Genomic DNA, 21,971 nt, shown 5'->3' with positions numbered 1-21,971 from the left:
CTAGAGCACCTAGTGAACAATGATCTAAGGAGACTCCATGAAAATGTGCTGGCTAGAGAGAAAAGCCTTCTGATCGCGGAAAAACCAGGATACCCGCTTTACGTTGCTCAGGTGTCGGGTTGGAAGATGTACATCGAGAGATGACCCGCGAATAAGTTCATCCCGGGATTTCACTACATGTACAACATGTTCCACATGACCAAGCTGGATTTCCAGTTCATCCGCATGTATGCGCTGTATCTCAACTACTTCATCAGGATCGAGAACATACAATATATCTACGTCGCGGACCCAATCTATATGCACGAGAGATTCTTGGCAGTTTGCAAAGAGCACCGTGACTATGCGAGCAAGTACCTCGACGACTTCATGATCGCTAATAAGGACAAGGAAGCGATTCTCTTGCCTTATCATCCCATGTAAGTCATCCGCGCATATCCTTTCGTAAGTGTTAATCATTCCTTTACAAGCATGGAGGCTAATTTGAGGTGTACTTAATTTGCGCTGCGGGGGGGGGCGTCCTCATCGTTCTGTACCCGGAATACTCCCATGATATGTACTTGGACTCATCGAAGAACCTCATGAAAAAGGATTACAAGCACATAAAGAGTGTTCTCAATAGTGCCCTGTTAACCTTCAGCCTGTCTGGTGGATATATCAAGGTGAGAAGGTATAGGAATCGCGGGCAGGCTTTCGGTCATAAGACCGACTTCTGCTGCATCCAGCAACCGCACACCAGTATGGCTGATGGATTCTACCTCATGCATCACCTGCTCGAGTACAGAAGGGATAATCAACGCCTCTGCATGTCACCTACTACCAATGATGTTGAGATTGTCAGCTGGGCCACAAGCATAGGAAGGACACCACCAGATCATCAAATCAGAGCTGAGTTTTATCACGTATAGTGTGAACTTTCCCAAGTGATCATGAAGCATGTCCTTGAACCAACAGGGATGTTCTACCATGGGTCAATCACACGGGAAGATGTCCGAGCGCTGCTACTCGCTCAGCGTCTGGACCTAAAGCGTTTCAAGAAGCTCGGGTGCTTCGTCCCTGACTATGAAGATTGTACCACCGACATGGAGGACTAATTATCGATGACAATGTGTCACTACTGTCTTTCTATGGCAAAACTTTGAATTTATGCATGGCGAAACTATGTGATGTAACTAAACCGTGGTCCTGAATTAGCGTAGATCGCTCTAGTTAATTAGTTTAGGTATGAGGAACTTCGTCATTTATGTTTACTATTGGTTGCTTGTATTTTTCTAATTATGCCTCTTTGATTTCTTAAGTACATTATATTGCATATTATCGCTCAATTCATCAACTCACGATGCAGGTACATAGATCAGAGATGGCGAAGGACTGCTACGCCGTGTACGTTGGGAGGGTTCTCGGAGTCTATGACCACTGGGCAGACGCTCAGGCCCAGGTGTATAGGTACCCAGGTGCTAGCCACAGAGGGTTCGACACCAGAGCCGAAGCGGAAAGTAGTTACTTGAGGTGGACACTCCAGCATGAGTAGGGGCGGGACCGTCGGTACGACATAGTCGCGCTCTTGCTCATTTTGATCGCTCTTCTCTTCTACATCATGGTTTAGATAGAGATGATGAAACTTGTGTGTGTGCCATGACCATGCAGTTGCACTTATTCGAGACATGACATGATCACTTGTGTTCGCTATTTTCAAGATGTGATGATATTTGTGTTGAATGATGATGATGATGGTATGACGAGACTACTGTATGTCTATGATATGATGAGAATAGTGTATGTTTAGTATGATCTGATGAAACTATTATATAGTGCATGTATAAATACATGACAAATACGTAGAGGGGTTGCAAATCTGCAAAAGTAGGAATATTAGTAGTAGCGCCGGAAAGCACATTCTAGAAGCACTGGCTTAGCATCAGCGCTTCATCTGAACAAGCGCTACAGATAGTTATCAGTAACGCTGGTCCGGAAGCGCTATTGCTAACAATAGTCACCAGGAGTGATGCCCATACCAGCGCTACTGCTACAATTTAGCTGTAGCGCGATAGTGTTTCATTGAACCCAGCGCTACTGCTATGCATATTTCAAGCGCTACTACTAGGGTTTTTCCTAGTAGTGTTTCATTGAACCCGATGCACTAGGTATTACACCTAGATCAGATAGGAGCTCCTTAATCCAGACTCCTTCATGAGTTGCTTCCGAAGCAGCTATGTACTCCGCATCACATGTAGATCCCGCCACAACGTTCTACTTGGAGGTGCACCAACTGACAGCTCCACCATTCAATATAAACACGTATCCGGTTTGTGACTTAGAGTCATCTGGATCAGTGTCGAAGCTAGCATTGACATAACCATTTACGACGAGCTCTTCGTGTCGGATTTCGGGTTTCGGCAGACCCTTGAGGTTCGAACACTTGGGTGCACGCGGAGATTTTGCCTCCTTCCTACTTGCACCCCTCCGCCTTGCTAGGATCTAAACTATGGCAAGAACAACACAAGAGACACAGGGTTTATACTGGTTCGGGCCACCGTTGTGGTGTAATACCCTACTCCAGTGTGTGGTGTGGTGGATTGCCTCTTGGGCTGATGATGATGAACAATACAAGGAAGAACAGCCTCGCGAGGGTCTGTTCTTGGCTGGGGCGATGAACTGCTGGGAGGAGCTCAGTCACCCTTCTCTCTCTCTATCTGATCTAAACCCCTCTCTCAAGAGCCTCCTTCTCTGAACCCCTCAGCTCTCTCTGTGTGTGTCCCTCTTGTGGGTGGCTGATCCTATTTATAGAGGCCCTGGTCCTCTTCCCAAATATCGAGCGGGAAGGGAGCCAACAATGGCGGGCTAATTTGAAGGGGGACAGCTAGTATCAGCTATCCTGACAAAAGTAGTCTTCGCCTGCGCAAAGCTCTGGTGATGACGCTGTCTTGGGCTCCACGGTGACCTTCTTCTCGTAGTCCTCCTGGTCTTGGCCTCATTGCACCGAAATGGCAACCTTTGCCTGATGCCTCGGTACTCCGCGGCTGCGCTTGCCCCCTTTGTTATTACTATCTTAACAGACTTTGTTATTCTTGATATTCCCGAGGACGACAATATGTCCATATTCCTTGGTAGACCCTTTCTGAATACTACAAGGGATGTTATTGATTGCAACAAAGGCAATGTCACTTTTCATGTTAATGGTAATGGGCATACAATACAATTTCAGAAGAAACAACCTCAAGTGAGTAGCATCAATTCTATTGGAAAATTTTCAACTATTGAATTCCCTCTTCCTACTATTAAAAAGAAATATGATATTCTTATTGTTGGGGACATGCATATCCCCTTTGAGGTAACCTAGTGTTATTCGAAAATTCTCTGGTTTCATGTCATTCAGAAGAAGTTTGTTAATAAGACTTGATCAACCTTGTTAATGGACTCCTTTCGATGGGCATGAGATGGATGAGTTTAGAAAGCACAACTCTCTGTACCCACTTTTTACTTTCTGTTATCTAGAATAAACAAAGCAAAAATATTATTATTTATTTGTTTTCTGAATTATCTGTGCAATAAAAATATGCGTCGAAAATTAAAGTTCTCCAAATGCCCTAAAAATTTATTATGATTTTATAGAATATTTTAGAATTTCTGGCACTGAGATTGCACCAAGGGGCTGCACTAGTGGACCACAAGGGTGGAGGGCGTGCCCCCTGCCATGTGGGTCCCACGTGGGTCCCCTCACTTATTCCAGCAACCATCCACTTCGTCTTCCTCCAGAAAAAAAAGCATCCCGTTGCTCAAACATGTGTTCTTGCTCATCTTGCTGCCATTTTCGATCTCCTTGTGCAAAGCTCCATTTGCAAAACTGTTTTGGGGGATTGTTCATCGGTATGTGACTCCTCTAATGGTCCAATTAATTTTTGTTCTAGTGCTTTATATATTGCAAAAAAATTCTACTATGGTGACCTTGTTCTTTAGCTTGCATGCCAAACTTATGGTCCAAAGTAGTTTTGATGCATGATAGCCTCTAGACACTAGTAGGAGTAGTTGCTATCAATCTTGTTGAGTTTTGTTCACTTTTACTTTGAGTAACTAAAAATTTAGAAATTTTCCAGAGGAAGAAAAATCTTTAGGAAGATATACCAAGGTGGTTCCTCGAGGAAGCAAGCCCCAAGGCTCGCAATACATGAGTCGGATCTCGAACCACCAAGGGAAGCTCGAGTACGGCCTTGTGAATGGTCGTTGGAAGAATTCATGGTTCATGCTAGTTTCAAGGAGGAATTTGATGCATATGTATACATACAGAATGTTGGCCTTGAGGACTTCGTGTCAGATAAGTGTCGGTAGTACTACCACCTCACTGATTCATTTGTGCGAAGGTTTCAGTTCAAATCTCAGTGTAATACCCATTATGTCATGTTTGATCTTTATGATAAATCATATACCATGGGCTTAGAAGATTTTAATGAAGCATGCAAAATTCCCCAAGGGGGCATCCTTAGTGAACCTCATAAGACTGAGTATAATGATTTCCTTGCTAGCATCATTATGGGAGAAACTAGAAATATTACACAAGCTACCATGGGGAGCATTCATTTTCCTGCTATATGTTACCTCTTGAGCTTGCGTTGGTTTTTTGCTTGAAGAGGAAAGGGTGATGCAGCAAAGTAGCGTAAGTATTTCCCTTAGTTTTGAGAACCAAGGTATCAATCCAGTAGGAGACAACGCGCAAGCCACCGAATACCTGCACAAACAAACACCAACATGCAACCAATGTGACAAAGGGGTTGTCAATCCCTTCACGGTTATTCGCAAAGTGAGATATGATAGAGATGGATAAACGGTAAAGTAATATTTTTGGTTTATGGAATGGAAAGTAAAAGATTGCAAAAAAAGTAAATAGGAAACTAGAATTGTAGACCGGAAACTTATATGATGGAAAATAGACCCGGGGGCCATAGGTTTCACTAGAGGCTTCTCTCAAGATAGAAGATATTACGGATGGTGAACAAATTACTGCCGAGCAATTGATAGAAGAGCGCAAAGTTACGACGACATCTAAGGCAATGATCATGAATATATGCATCACGTCCGTGTCAAGTAGACCGAAACGATTCTGCATTTACTACTATTACTCCATACATCGACCGCTATCCAGCATGCATCTAGAGTATTAAGTTCATAAAGAATGGAGTAACGCCTTGAGCAAGATGACATGATGTAGAGGAATTAACTCAAACAATATGATGAAAACCCCATCTTTTTATCCTCGATGGAAACAATACAATACGTGTCGTTTCCCCTTCTGTCACTATGATCGAGCACCTCAAGATTGAACCCAGAGCTAAGAACTTCTCCCATTGCAAGGAAAACAAATCTAGTTGGCACAACCAACTCGATAGTTCAAAGATACTTGCAAAGATATCAAATCATGCATAAAAGAATTCAAAGGAGATTCAAATAATATTCATAGATAACCTGATCATAAATCCACAATTCATCGGATCTCGGCAAACACATCGCAAGAGAGTATTACATCGAATAGATCTCCAAGAACATCGAGGAGAACTTTGTATTGAGAATAAAAGAGAGAGAAGAAGCCATCTAGCTACTAGCTATGGACCCATAGGTCTGAAGTAAACTACTCACGCTTCATCGGAGAGGCAATGGTGTTGATGTAGAAGCCCTCCGTGATCGAATCCCCCTCTGGCAGGATGCCGGAAAAGGCCCCAAGATGGGATCTCAAGGGTACAGAAGGTTGCGGCAGTGGAGAAGTGGTTTCCTGAGTCCCCTGGAAGTTTTTGGGGGTATAAGAGTATATATATATATATATATATATGAGGAAGATCTAGGTCAGGAGGCCACCGAGGGGCCCACAAGGTTGGGGGGGCGCCCCCCACCCTTGTGGCTGCCTTGTGGCTCTTCTGACTTGTGCTCCAAGTCTCCTGGGTGTCTTCTGGTCCAAGAAAAATTATCACGAAAGTTTTATTCCGTTTGGTATTCCTTTTTTGTGAAACTCTAAAATAAGGAAAAACAGAAACTGGCACTGGCACTAGGTTAATAGGTTAGTCCCAAAAATCATATAAAATAGCATATTAATGCATGTAAAACATCCAAAAGAGATAATATAATACCATGGAACAATCAAAATTTATAGATACATTCGAGACGTATCAAGCATCCCCAAGCTTAATTCCTGCTCGTCCTCGAGTAGGTAAATGATAAAAATAGAATTTTTGATGTGGAATGCTACCTAACATATTCATCCATGTAATTCTCTTTATTGTGGCATGAATGTTTAGATCCTAAGATTCAAATCAAAATTTTAATATTGACATAAAAACAATAATACTTCAAGCATACTTACAAAATCATTATTTCTTATCAAAATAACAAGGCCAAAGAAAGCTTATCCCTACAAAATCATATAGTCTAGCTATGCTCCATCTTCATAACAAAAAATATTCAAATCATGCACAAACCCGATGACAAGCCAAGCAATTGTTTCATACTTTTGATATCCTCAAACCTTTTCAACTTCCATGCAATACATGAGCGTCGGCCATGGACATAACTCTATAGGTGGAATGGATGGTGGTTGTGGAGAAGACAAAAAAGAAGGAGATAGTCTCACACCAACTAGGCATATCAACGGGCTATGGAGATGCCCATTAAAAGATATCAATGTGAGTGAGTAGGGATTGCCATGCAACGGATGCACTAGAGCTATAAGTTTATGAAAGTTCAAAAAGAAAACTAAGTGGGTGTGCATCCAACTTGCTTGCTCATGAAGACTTGGGGCATTTGAGGAAGCCCATCATTGGAATATACAAGCCAAGTTCTATAATGAAAAAATCCCACTAATATGAAAGTGATAACATAGGAGACTCTCTATCATGAAGATCATGGTGCTACTTTAAAGCACAAGTGTGGCAAAAAGGATAGTAGCATTGTCCCTTCTCTCTTTTTATCTCATTTTTTTCTTTCTCTTTTTTTTGGCCTTCTCTTTTTTTTCCTCACATGGGACAATGCTCTAATAATGAAAATCATCACACTTCTATTTACTTACAACTCAAGAATTACAACTCGATACTAGAACAAAATATGACTCTATGTGAATGCCTCCGGCGGTATACCGGTATGTGCAATGAATCAAGAGCGACATGTATAAAAAATGATGAAAGGTGGCTTTGCCAAAAATACGATGTCAACTACATGATCATGCAAAGCAATATGACAATGATGATGTATGTCATAATAAACAGAATGTTGGAAAGTTGCATGGCAATATATCCCGGAATGGTTATGGAAATGCCATAATAGGTAGGTATGATGGCTATTTTGAGGAAGGATATGTGGTGGATTTATGGTACCGACGAAAGTTGCGCGGTACTAGAGAGGCTAGCAATGGCGGAAAGGTGAGAGTGCGTATAATCCATGGGCTCAACATTAGTCATAACGAACTCACATACTTATTGCAAAAATATATTAGTCATTGAAACAAAGTACTACGCACATGCTCCTAGGGGGATAGATTGGTAGGAAAAGACCATCGCTCGTCCCCGACCGCCACTCAAAAGGAAGACAATCAAAAAACATCTCATGCTCCAACTTCATTACATAACGGTTCACCATACGTGCATGCTACGGGACTCACAAACCTCAACACAAGTATTTCTCAAATTCACAACTAGTTACTAGCTTTACTCTAATATCACCATCTTCATATCTCAAAACAATCATAAGGAATCAAACTTCTCATATTATTCAATGCACTTTATATGGAAGTTTTTATTTTATCCCTCTTGGATGCCTATCATATTAGGACCAATTTTATAACCAAAGCAAATTACCATGCTGTTCTAAAGACTATCAAAATAATATAAGTGAAGTACGAGAGTTCCTCAATTTCTATAAAATAAAACCACCGTCGTGCTCTAAAAAGATATAAGTGAAGCACTAGAGCAAAATTGCCTAGCTCAAAAGATATAAGTGAAGCACATAGAGTATTCTAATAAATCACGATTCATGCGTGTATCTCCCAAAAGGTGTATACAGAAAGGATGATTGTGGCAAACTAAAAAGCAAAGACTCAAATCATACAAGACGCTCCAAGCAAAACACATATCATGTGGTGAATAAAAATATAGCCTAAAGTAAAATTATCGATAGACGAAGACGAAAGAGGGGATGCCTTCCCGGGGCATCCCCAAGCTTAGGCTTTTTGACATCCTTTAATATCACCTTGGGGTGCCTTGGGCATCCCCAAGCTTAGGCTCTTGCCACTTCTTATTCCATAGTCCATCAAATTCTTACTCAAAACTAGAAAACTTCACAACACAAAACTCCAACAGAAAATCTTGTAAGCTCTGTTAGTATAAGAAAATAAATCACAACTTTTGATACTGTTGTGAACTCATTATTTAATTATATTGGTGTAATATATAATGTATTCCAAATTTTCCATGGTTCATAACCCCCCCCCCCCGATATAAGCCATAGATGCATCAAAATAAGCAAACAACACGCGAAAAACAGAATCTGTCAAAAACAGAACAGTCTGTAGAAATTTGGAGATTTAAAATACTTATGTAACTCCAAAAACCCTGAGAAATTAGAAAGTCCTTGATAATTTTTTTATTTATCCTATTAAAAAAGAATCGTTATTTTATCGCGCTTCTGTTAAAAATGAAAACTAATATCCTGGGTGAAAAAGTTTCTGTTTTTCAGCAGGATCAAATCAACTATCAGCGTAAGCTATCCCAATGGTCTTACTTGGCATAAACACTAATTAAAACACAAAACCACACCTAACCAGAGGCTAGATGAAACATTTATTGCAAAACGGGACCTAACAAGCAAGAACAAAAAATAAAATTGGGTTGCCTCCCAACAAGCGCTATTATTTAACGTCCCTAGCTAGGCATAAAAACACGAAATAGATCTAAGTATTCTCATCTTTGGTATTCAATTCCTTTCTCGTCAAGTCTTCCAAAAATCATCTAAGCAATTATATTCTCTATTTTATTTCCCTTCTAGTAGATGAACTTAAATCATGGAAGGGACTTTGGTTGGCGATCCTAACATTCATAAACCCATAATCAGGATCATCACCATATATGCCATCATACAAAATACGTAGCTCGTTTATAACGGGGTCCTTCATCATTTTATTCAACCAATCTCTATTAAACCCTACATAAATTCCCTTAGTTATCCAATCAAACTCTTTAAAGGTTTCAAGATACAAAGATTGAGAGATCTCAGAATGCGGAACTCCTTTCCTAAGATTTTCACTATAAGATTGATAATCCCTAGATTCCAAACTACGCATAGTTTCTTTATCATGTAGAATATCTATAATTGGAGGGTGTTCAACATCCTTTTTATAGAAAGCAAAAATATCCTTAGCTTCTTGCATAATAAAATCAAATTCACGCATATAATAGTGGCAATCTTTTTAGCTATGAGATGATTGATTTTAGGAAGTTCATAAAACACCGTTTGCAAAATAGGATGAAGATGCACAAATTTTATTTCTAATTTCTCAACAAGCATCACAATAACATCAGCATAACAATTTGTCTCAAGAAGAATAGTTATTTTATTAATAGGCAAGGATCCCGTACAATCAAAGAATTCTGGAATAATACTTTTTCTGATAATTTTACCATCTCCTATACGAAAGATTTTAGTACTGCAATTACGAGGTTTTTCAGCCCCGGGATCCGAAGAACAAATATCAAGATTCTCCTCAAGATTTTCAGTGATAACATCCCCAGTTTCAGACATGGTGGCGGCAAATGAGCAACCGAGCAACCGAGCAAGCGGAGAAGATGAACGAAAGAAGGAAGAAGAAAAGGCAAATATTTTCAAAAATCATTTTAGAAGTGGGGCAGAGGAAAACAAGAGGCGAATAATGTAATGCGAGGGATGAGAGTTTATGATGGGTACTTGGTATGTCCCGGCTTGGCGTAGATCTCCCCAGCAATGGTGCTAGAAATCCTTCGTGCTACCTATTGAGCTTGCGTTGGTTTTTCCCTTGAAGAGGAAAGGGTGATGCAGCAAAGTATTGTAAGTATTTCCCTTAGTTTTGAGAACCAAGGTATCAATCCAGTAGGAGACAACACGCAAGCCACAAAATACCTACACAAACAAACACCAACTTGCAACCAACGTGACAAAGGGGTTGTTAATCCCATCACGGTCATAGGTTTCACTAGAGGCTTCTCTCAAGATAGAAGATATTACGGTGGGTGAACAAATTACTGCCAAGCAATTGATAGAAGAGCGCAAAGTTATAATGATATCTAAGGCAATGATCATGAATATAGGCATCACATCCGTGTTAAGTAGACCGAAATGATTCTGCATCTACTACTATTACTCTGCACATCGACCGCTATCTAGCATGCATCTAGAATATTAAGTTCATGAAGAATGGAGTAATGCCTTAAGCAAGATGACATGATGTAGAGGAATTAACGCAAACAATATGATGAAAACCCCATCTTTTTATCCTCGATGGCAACAATACAATATGTGTCGTTTCCCCTTCTGTCATTAGGATCGAGCACCGCAAGGTTGAACCCAAAGCTAAGCACTTCTCTCATTGCAAGAAAAAGCAATCTAGTTGGCCCAACCAAATCGATAGTTCAAATAGACTTGCAAAGATATCAAATAATGCATAAAATAATTCGGAGGAGATTCAAATAATATTCATAGATAAGATGATCATAAATCCACAATTCATCGGAAATTGGCAAACACACTGCAAAAGAGTATTACATCGAATGGATCTCCAAGAACATCGAGGAGAACTTTGTATTGAGAATCAAAGAGAGAGAAGAAGCCACCTAGCTACTAGCTATGGACCCGTAGGTCTGAAGTAAACTACTCACACTTCATCGGAGAGGCAATGGTGTTGATGTAGAAGCCCTCCATGATCTAATCCCCCTTCCGACAGGATGCCGGAAAAGGCCCCAAGATGGGATCTCACAGGTACAGAAGGTTGCGGCGGTAGAAAAGTGGTTTCGTGGCTCCCCTAGAAGTTTTTGGGGTATAAGAGTATATATAGGAGGGAGATCTACGTCAGGAGGCCACCGAGGGGCCCACAAGGTTGGGGGCGCGCCCCACCCCCTGGGCGCACCCTCCACCCTTGTGGCCGCCTCGTGGCTCTTATGACTTGCACTCCAAGTCTCTTGGGTGTCCTAGGGTCCAAGAAAAATCATCGCGAAAGTTTTATTTTGTTTGGACTCTGTTCGGTATTCCTTTTTTGTGAAACTCTTAAACAAGGAAAAAAACAGAAGCTGGCACTAGCTCTAGGTTAATAGGTTAGTCCCAAAAATCATATAAAATAGCATATTAATGCATATAAAGCATCCAAAACAGATAATATAATAGCATGGAACAATAAAAAATTATAGATACGTTGGAGACGTATCACTATACATTATTTTGCTCTCTTTATAGGTAGACGCATTAACGGTAAGCATGAGCATAGCCACCTTTGCATTCCAGATCTAGTATCCTCAAGTGTGCGGTGTTGGGTGATAAACGATATAACTTGGGGGCTATTATTGCGAGGAGGTTACATCTTAATGCTAAAGTTGGAGACTTCTTTGGTGGAATTTACGCCACCCGTTTAGCAAATTATCTTGGGGGGGGGGGGCATAAAGCAGAATGACATTGAATTACCACCTGCTTTCCTTGATTATAATGCTTTGATATGCTACTAGTTTCTTGTGAGGAATGAACAATCCCTCCTATACCGACTAATCTTTGACAAGCAACGTGCTATCCATATTACCCTTCCTGCTCCTTCCTTCTTTAACTTTCAGGTAAAAGGGAGATATTTTTATAACCAGAGAGGAGGCGAACGAGTATGATAGAGGGGTGGAGGCCGCTCGCCTCCATGTTGTAGCCCTTCAGGCAGTAGCTGCCGCATCCCAGTACAACCCCGACTACAATTTTGGATATTCGCCAAGCCAGCCGTGGCCTTAGACCAACTTAGGCCAAAACCCTAAGCTTGCGGGAGTACGTATTTCTCACCGACATTACATTCACGTACACACACTCATTCCAGTTGTCAGTGTTCATACTTTTTAATTGTATTATCCATGCTAATTTATTTTTTTCCTACTTTCTTCTTGTGTGTTTGAAAAAACTTTGAGAAAATCCAAAAAAATTCATTGTAGTTTCTTTTTAGGTTTCCTTTCCATGTTTAGTAGTACTAGTATTAAAATAAAACCCAAAAAGATTTCTTGTGCTTCTTTTGCTTGTTGGGAGCTTTCCCGTGTAAATAGTTTTCTCGTTCTTGTTTTTCTTTCCTTGGAAAAACAAAAACTCCAAAAACATTTCAGTGTGTTTCTTTGAATTTCTTTTTCCTTTCTTTGGGTCGAGAGGAGAAGACCACAATGAAAATGTTGAGTGGCTCTCATATGCATTACTGTTGATCTAACAGAGAACCCATATTACCTTCTCTTCTCCTTTGAATAAATGTTTGCAGATTCCAGCTTAGTCCAATGCACGAGCATGATACGTCTCCAACGTATCTATAATTTTTGATTGTTCCATGTTGTTTTATTATCAATCTTGGATGTTTTATAATCATTTTATAGTCATTTTATATCATGTTTTGGTACTAACCTATTGACATAGTGCCCAATGCCAGTTCGTGTTTTTTCCATGTTTTTTACATCGCAGGAAATCAATATCAAACGGAGTACAAATGGCACGAAACTTTATGATGATTTTTTATGGGCCAAAAGGAAGCAGATGGGCCCTGGTTGCACCTGGGGGGAGTGCCGAGGAGGAGACAACCCACCGGGGCGCGCCAGGAGGCCCTGGTGCACCCTGCTGGGTTGTGCCCACCTCGAGTGCCCCCAGACCGCCTCTTTGCTCTATAAATACCCAAATATTCCCAAAATCCCAGGGGAGTCGACGAAATATTCATCCAGCCGCCGTAGAGTCCAGAATAACTGAATCCAATCTAAACACCATCACGGAGGGGTTCACCACTTCCATTGGTGCCTCTCTGATGATGCGCGAGTAAGTCTTTGTAGACCTTCGGGTCCGTAGTTAGTACCTAGATGGCTTCATCTCTCTCTCTCTCTCTTGATCCTCAATACAAGGGTCTCTTGGACATCCATATGATGTAACTCTTTTGCGGTGTGTTCGTTGGGATCGATGAACTTCGAGTTTATGATCATATCTATGTTTTTATATACATGAAAGTATTTGAGTCTCTTTGATCTCTTTTATGCATGATCTCTTATAGACTCGTATTTCTTCTCCGATATTTGGGTTTTGTCTGGCCAACTCGATCTATTTATCTTGCAATGGGAAGAGGTGCCCAATAGTGGGTTCGATCTTACGGTGCTTGATCCCAGTAACAGAAAGGGAACCGACACGTATGTATCGTTGCTACTAAGGATAAAAAGATGAGATCTATATCTACTGCCATATAGATAAACGGATCTTGTCAACATCATGTCATCGTTCTTATTGCATTACTCCGTTTTTCCATGAACTTAATACACTAGATGCATGCTGGATAGCGGTCGCTGTGTGGAGTAATAGTAGTAGATGCAGGCAGGAGTCGGTCTACTAATCTTGGACGTGATGCCCATGTAATGATCATTGCCTGGATGTAACATCCCAAATTTTCAATTTGGAATGTTATACATAGATCACCCATGCATATCATGATTTATTGCATTTCCGTTCCGCAATCCTCGAAATCCTAAGCAACTCAAGGACCCACGGAGAGAGAGTTGGGGATTTTTCCGGTTTTCATATTTGATTTTTATCAAATAATGAAACGAGGATTTGATTTTAATAATTTTACTCACCAAAAAATATTTCATATTAAATCAAATGAGTGGAGATAATATGACTTCTCCAAAATAATTGAAATATTGGAGGGAAAATATTAAAATCATTTATTGGATTTTATTTGGTTTTATTCGGATTTTATTTGCATTAGAAAAATTGCACGTTTTCAAAATTGCATTTTAGAGCCAAGAAAATGTTCACCTCGTCCTAAATATTTTATTTAGACGGTGAAAATTTGTTTTGGCATTTTTAGATTTTTATTTATTTTTCTAGAATTTTATTTCTGTCGGCGGAATTATTTAAAAAGAAAAAGAACAAAAACTGCGTGCCCGACTGGGCCGAAGCCGAGCCAGCCAGGCCGGCCCGCCCGCGCCACCGCCTCCCCAGCCGGATCGGGACTGGAGTCCCGATTGGAGCCGCCGCCGCCGCCGTGTCCGGGGCGGACACACCTCCCGAGGCCGCCCCCTTCCCCAAGTTGGTCGCCCCCCCTCTTTATAACCCCCGGAGCCCCCCCTGGAGCCCCAGCCACCGCCGCCCGCACCGCCGCCCGCCCCGCCCGCACCACACCGGAGCCGCCGCCGCCTTCCGCCGCAGCCCCGCACCCCACGTCGCCCCGCCGCAGCGCCGGAGTCCCACCGGAGCCCCGCCGGAGCCGAGCCGAGGTAGCCGCCCCGCCGCCCCGGTTTTCCAAAAAAACTGTGCGGTTTTTTTAGAAAACCATAGTTTTCGTTTTTTTAAATAGGTCGGTTTTTCTCTGGTTTATTTAATTAGCGAGCATTCGCTCGTTCGTTCGGTTTAACGAATGTGTTCTTCGTTTAGACCAGATAACGAACGTTCGTTTGTTAACCCGTTCCTCGTTTTTCTTTTTCTCGGATTTATTCCGCGATTTTTCTGATCGTGATTTCGGATCCGATCTTAGTTTATGTTTATCTTTTCGCTCGTTTATCAGAATCAGGCGATTCAAGCGCCTGGAGTTTCGTCTCGAAACCCTCTTCCCGGATAATCAACTCAAACAAGTTTTTGCTACTGTAAAATTTGACCTAAGTTCAGATTAGTAAACGAAGTTTCTTTTGTTTGCCGGTTGAGTTTTGTTGCTTTGTTCGATTTGATTCTTTTTGCAAACCAGAGTTCTTAAGTTGAACTTTCTGGTCAACCTCTCTTATTTGAGTTTTGCTTGTGCATCTTTGCTTGTTACTTATGTATGTTATTGTTTGCTTGCGATAGAATTCCCGGAGTGCGAAGCGTGTTACTACGAGTCTCTAGGATTCGCGGATCGTCAGCAAGGCAAGTAACACTTTGATCATATCCCATTATTACCCAGTTTTTGTGCATTAGTTCCAACCCTCAAACATTGCATGATTAGGATGTCATTAACTTGTGGGTTGGGAAGTAGTTGCTGAGGTAGAACCTATTGCCTTGTTATATTCAAACCCTTGGGAGTTACTTCTACGTATTGCTTATATTGCCATGCTATGCTCGTAGACGTGGTTCGGGTTTGAGTGAAATCCATGACAGATGTGAGATTCTTAATTAATGGTTCAACTTAAGGTGGCAACTTAATCAAACAACTGGGTGGATTGAGGCACCTGGGGAACCCAGTGTTGTCTGTTTTTATTTTTGGAAATCCCGGGGTACCTGTGTGATCTTCCTATGGACCGCCACCCAAGCTCAAAGGGAACTGAGATGATTCATGCTAGAAACTTCCATGTGCAGCCACAAGCTATTATGGGCTCTAGCATAGTTGAGTAGGTTACGTGAAGCTCTTGAAGAGGTAGATCAGCAGGTAGTGGGTTTTGTAGGTTTGGTATGGTCTACCCGGAGTAGAGAGTTAATGTTTCTGAAAGACTGTGTCTCGGTCATCCATTTCTCAAACACCATGTAGTGCGAGAAATCCAACGGAGGCATCGAGTCTTGTGGGGAAAAGTGTGCAAACCTCTGCAGAGTGTACAATCTAATCATGGTTAGCCATGTCCCCGGTTATGGACAATTCTTGAGTATCTAGTACCTGAGTTATCACATGTATCTCACCATGTTTAATTAATATTGTTGGGATGTTAATCACTTTAATTCGGATTGAGTTGGGGGTACCTTCTGAATGATGTTTCAACCACCATGATAGTTAAATCAAAAAATCTATTCCTTTGTTGTAGGAAAAAATTGGCTTTTCCCCAAAACTATAACCATACAGCTTTCCACCAGCCATATATGCATATAGTGATAGAATTATTCTGTTCTTGCTCTACTGTGTTACTTTGCCAGCATATTCCATGTGCTGACCTGTTTTCGGGCTGCAACGTATTATGTTGCAGACTTTTTAGACGAGGAGTAAGGTTCGTTAAGTCGTTGCCGTGCAGCTCAGCTATGTCGCTGGAGGTGATGGACTCACTTTATCTTCCAAGCCTTCCGCTGTTATCGCATTAGATGGCCTTAAGCCATATTATTGTAGTAGGTTCTCTTTTGAGACATTCGATGTAATAAGTGTGTGATTGCTACTCTGTTATAAATCCTTCGAGTACTGTGTGTGCCAGCATTACCGATCCAGGGATGGCACTGAAGCACAGAGACTCATTTCTGACTCCTCTCCACTTTCTACTCCTTAGGATGGCGGAGATGAAGAACAAGTTTGCACAACCAGATGAAGACACACCTTTTGGACGTCACCTGAAGGAAGTCACTAGGTACTTGAACATTGGAATACCAAGCTTCACCGGGACGTACAACGCCACTTTACCTGAAGAGGAGCGCTGGATGATTCAAGTACAAGTTCCAGGAAGGACGTTCTCGCCAACTTCTAAACCCATAGAGTTTTCTTTCGAAGCACCTACCTGGAGTCTAGGCAAGAGCATGGCATCCCACATTACAATGGGACGCATTGGAGAAGTTTACAACAGGGAACTTAAGGACACAATCTTCCAAATATGTGGGCGCCGAGACGAGCAATGGGGAGTAATCAGCACCAGGAAGGATAGATCCATTGCAGCTTTCATCCAGGAGTTAAACCAACACATTCGACGTCAGGAGAACCAGGTGTGCGCGGACATGATGGACTTGAAGAAGGCGAATACTAGGATCATCGAGCTAGAGGAAGAACTCAAGTTTACATGTGATGGATATGAGGAGGAAATCAAGACCCTACTGGAGAAGAATGACGACTTAGTCAAGAAGATCAGAGTATTCATGGGAGGACCAGCACCAAAAGAAGAAGAAGAAGAACCCAAGGAAATATGCCCCGAGGACTACATCATCATCGATGACACCGACTCCGACCCTAGTGATGATGACTTTGAAGACGAAGCTGGAGCAGACATCATGGAGTCTTCCACCGATCAAAATTTCTAGATGACCACCAACTATTAGTAGTATTTCCCCCATGTATATAGTAGTAGTGAGCACTTTTGCGATAGTTCTAGATAGTTTGTATGCCCTTGCTTGATTGATTGAGTGAAATGATTGTGTTTGTCTCATGTGCATATGGGTAGTGCTTTCTCATTAGACCCCTTTTCTATTCTAATCTCTTCCATCTAAACCCATCAGATGCCTCCGAGACGTGACATCGGTTTTGCTTTCCCACCGGAACTCACCCAGTTGATCCTACAATAGAATACCTTAATGCAATTACTAGTTCAGAACCAGGGCAACAACAACAACAACCCACCTCCAGTGGACAACCTAGCCCGTTTTCTAAGGTTACAACCGCCGGTGTTTTCCAGTAGCACCGAGCCTATAGTTGCTGATGATTGGCCACACCGTATTGGAAGGGAGTTGACCACCGCAGGTTGCACAGATGCTGAGAGGGTGCGCTTTGCCGCACATCAATTGGATGGACCAATAACCTCATGGTGGGAGAATTACACAGCCACTTTTCCTGTAGCCAATGTCACTTGGGACCAGTTTCAGCAAGCTTTCCGCATAGCCCATGTCTCAACTGGAGCTATGCAGATGAAGAAGCGGGAGTTCCGCAACCTACGCCAGGGGAACCGTACTGTGGCTCAGTACGTGGATGAGTTTAGCAAGTTATCATGCTATGCCCCTGATGATGTGGCCATAGATGTCGCGAAGCAGGAGAAGTTTATGGAAGGGTTGAATGATGAGATGAGTATGCAGTTGATGGTAGCAACCTTCAACAACTACCAGGAGTTGGTAGGTAAGGCTCTTATGATTGAGGGGAAGCAGCAGCAAATTGAGAGCCGCAAGAGGAAGTATGGACAATGGAAGTATAATTCAGGAGTTCAGCAGAAGCCTCGCCTAACCCCGAACTCGGGAGGACTTGTTCATAACCATGGAGGTCACAACCACACTGGAGGAGGATCACATAACCACAGTGGTGCTAAGAATGAGAATGGGAACGGAGCTAACAACAATCAGAACCGCTCCAACCCGTCCACACCCGCCAAAAGAGACCTAAGTCAGGTTACCTGCTTTAAGTGTGGGAAGACAGGGCACTATGCCAATGATTGCCCTGAAGGAAGGAATGGAAACGGAAATGGAAGCGCTGGGAAGAAGCCTAATCCATTCAACAAAGGACAAGTGAACCACGTTGACGTGGAGGAGGTTGAAGAGCAGCCGGACGCGGTAATAGGTAAGTTTTTGGTTAAGTCACTTACCGCTCTTGTTCTTTTCGATACTGGTGCATCGCATTCATACATATCAAGGGGATTCGTAGATAAGTTTAAACTGCCAACCCAAACCCTTAGGACCCCTCTCTTAGTAAGTTCACCCAGAGCAGAGTATATGGCTAGCCGATGGTGTGACCAGATACCCTTAACCATTGGCACACATGTGTTTCCATCCGACCTAATTATCTTGGAGTCGCAAGGATTGGATGTGATATTGGGTATGGACTGGATGTCAAAGTATGGAGGAAGCATTGACTGTGCTAGTAAGTCGATTTATCTCACCATCCCGGAGGGAAAAAGGATTAAGTATGTGTCTAGGCATGTGCCTAGGAGGATCCAAGTGAATGCCCTTACGGGAGTTGTTCAGGAGGAAGTGCCGGTAGTAAAGGATTACCCGGATGTTTTCCCAAAGGAATTATCAGGCATGCCACCGGACAGAGATATTGAGTTTTTGATAGAGATGTTACCAGGAATAGGACCAATATCCAAGAGACCCTATCGGATGCCTGCAAATGACCTGGAGGAAATTAAGAAACAGATCAAGGAGTTATTGGAGAAAGCATACATCCGAAGAAGTTCATCACCTTGGGGAGCCCCAGTACTTTTGGTTGAGAAGAAGGATAAATCCCTAAGGATGGTTGTTGATTACCGAGCCTTGAATGAAGTGACAATAAAGAACAAGTACCCACTGCCGATGATCAACGATCTGTTTGATCAATTGCAAGGAGCTAAAGTCTTCTCAAAGATCGATTTACGATCGGGGTATCATCAGTTGAAGATACGAGAGAAGGACATACCAAAGACGGCGTTCACAACGTGATATGGATTATACGAGTATACGGTCATGTCGTTTGGACTGACTAACGCCCCTGCCTATTTGGACAAGGTGTTCATGGAGTATTTTGACAAGTTTGTTGTGGTATTTATTGATGATATCATGGTATACTCGAAGAACGAAGAGGAGCACAAGGAGCATTTGCGTTTAGTTCTCGAGAAGCTCAGGGAATACCAGTTGTATGCTAAGTTTAGCAAATGCGAGTTTTGGCTGAAGGAAGTCGGATTCCTTGGACATGTTATGTCAGGAGAAGGTATAGCAGTAGACCCTAGCAAGGTTCAGTCAGTCACTGAATGGTTGGCACCCACCTCAGTTAGCGAGATCCGCAGTTTTCTTGGACTCGCAGGATACTACCGGAGATTCATTGAGAATTTTTCCAAGATTGCAAAGCCAATGACTGAACTGTTAAAGAAGGATACCAGGTTTGAATGGACAGAAGATTGTGAAGCAAGTTTCCAGGAGTTGAAGAAACGTTTGACTACAGCCCCAGTGCTAGTACTGCTAGATATACATAAGGAGTTCCAAGTGTATTATGATGCCTCTCGCTTAGGACTTGGATGTGTGCTTATGCAGGACGGAAGAGTTGTTTCGTATGCCTCACGACAACTAAAACCTCATGAGCTGAATTATGCCATGCACGATTTGGAGCTAGCAGCCATAGTGCATGCGTTGAAGACTTGGAGACACTACCTTATTGGAAACCGTTGTGATGTGTACACGGATCACAAGAGTTTGAAGTACATCTTCACCCAGAAGGAGCTGAACCTTAGACAGAGGAGATGGTTGGAGCTTATAAAGGATTAGGACATGAAGCTACACTATCATCCGGGAAAGGCCAATGTCGTAGCAGACGCCTTGAGTCAGAAAAGTTATGCTAATATCCTCGAAGGTAAAGGACTGCCGAAGGAATTAGCAGAGGACATCATGGAACTTCGATTAGAAATTGTACCTAGAGGGTTCATTGGCACAATGGAGGTTCTGTCGACATTGCTGGACAAGATTCGGGAAGCTCAGAAGGATGACAAGGAGATTGCCGAGCTAAAGGAGAAGATGGGCAAAGGAAAGGCCAAAGGTTTTTGTGAGGATGAGCACGATACCCTATGGTTTGAGGACCGAATTTATGTGCCCAATAATCAGGAGGTCAGAAAGTTAATACTTCAAGAGGCTCATGACTCACCATACTCGATACACCCCGGAAACACCAAGATGTATTTGGATTTGAAGGAACATTTCTGGTGGACTGGTATGAAGAAGGATATTGCCGAGTATGTAGCCGTATGTGATGTATGTCAGAGAGTCAAGGCAGAACATCAGAAGCCAGCAGGACTGTTGCAGCCTTTGCCGATACCCGAATGGAAGTGGGATAAGCTTAGCATGGACTTTATCACCGGATTACCCAGGACTAAAGCAGGATATGATTCCATATGCGTAGTAGTTGATCGTTTGACCAAAGTAGCTCACTTCATCCCAGTGAAAACCACCTATACAAGTGCAAAGTTGGCCAAGATATATATATGTCCAAGATCGTATGTCTGCATGGAGTTCTGAGGACCATCGTATCAGATCGAGGAACACAGTGTACTTCAAAGTTTTGGCATCAGTTACACCAGACTTTGGGAACGAGATTGGAGTTCAGTACAGCGTTTCACCCGCAGACAGATGGACAGACCGAGAGAGTCAATCAAATTTTGGAGGACATGTTGAGAGCCTGTGCGCTAGATTATGGATCTAGTTGGGATGACAATTTACCGTATGCAGAGTTCTCATACAACAATAGCTACCAAGCCAGTTTGAAGATGGCACCGTTTGAAGCCCTATATGGACGCAGGTGCAGAACACCACTGATGTGGGATGAGGTAGGAGACCGACAGTTGTTTGGACCAGACTTGATTAAGGAGTCTGAGGAGAAGGTAAAACTGATCCGAGACTGACTGAACATTGCCCAGTCCAGGCAGAAGAGTTATGCAAACTCAAAATGCAAGGAGGTAACCTACGAGATTGGAGACAGAGCATATCTGCGAGTATCGCCCTTGCGAGGAGTGAAACGTTTTGGAGTTAAAGGAAAGTTAGCCCCGAGATTTGTAGGACCGTATCGCATTTTGGAACGGATGGGAGAAGTTGCCTACAAGTTGGAGCTACCTGAGGGATTGTCAGGAGTCCACGATGTGTTCCACGTTTCACAGCTAAAGAAGTGTCATGCTGAGATGGCTGATATACCATTAAGAGATACAGTACCCTTGGAGGCGATTCAGTTGGAAAGTGATTTGACTTACGAGGAGAAGCCAGTTAAGATTCTTGAGTTTTCTAGCAGAGTCACCCGCAGTAAGGTTATAAAGTTTTGCAAAGTCCAGTGGAGCCACCATACCGAAGATGAAGCCACCTGGGAACGAGAGGATGATCTCCGCAAGGACCACCCATACCTATTTTCTAGCCAACCCGAATCTCGAGGGCGAGCTTCATCTTAATGGGGGTAGGTTTGTAACATCCCAAATTTTCAATTTGGAATGTTATACATAGATCATCCATGCATATCATGATTTATTGCATTTCCGTTCCGCAATCCTCGAAATCCTAAGCAACTCAAGGACCCACGGAGAGAGTTGGGGATTTTTCCGGTTTTCATATTTGATTTTAATCAAATAATGAAACGAGGATTTGATTTTAATAATTTTTCTCGTCGAAAAATATTTCATATTAAATCAAAT

This window comes from Triticum aestivum, chromosome 3A (genome assembly GCF_018294505.1).
Source record: "Triticum aestivum cultivar Chinese Spring chromosome 3A, IWGSC CS RefSeq v2.1, whole genome shotgun sequence".
NCBI classification, from domain to species: Eukaryota; Viridiplantae; Streptophyta; class Magnoliopsida; order Poales; family Poaceae; genus Triticum; species Triticum aestivum.
The sequence above is the reverse complement of the archived record's forward strand: the minus strand, read 5'-3'. Positions refer to the sequence as shown.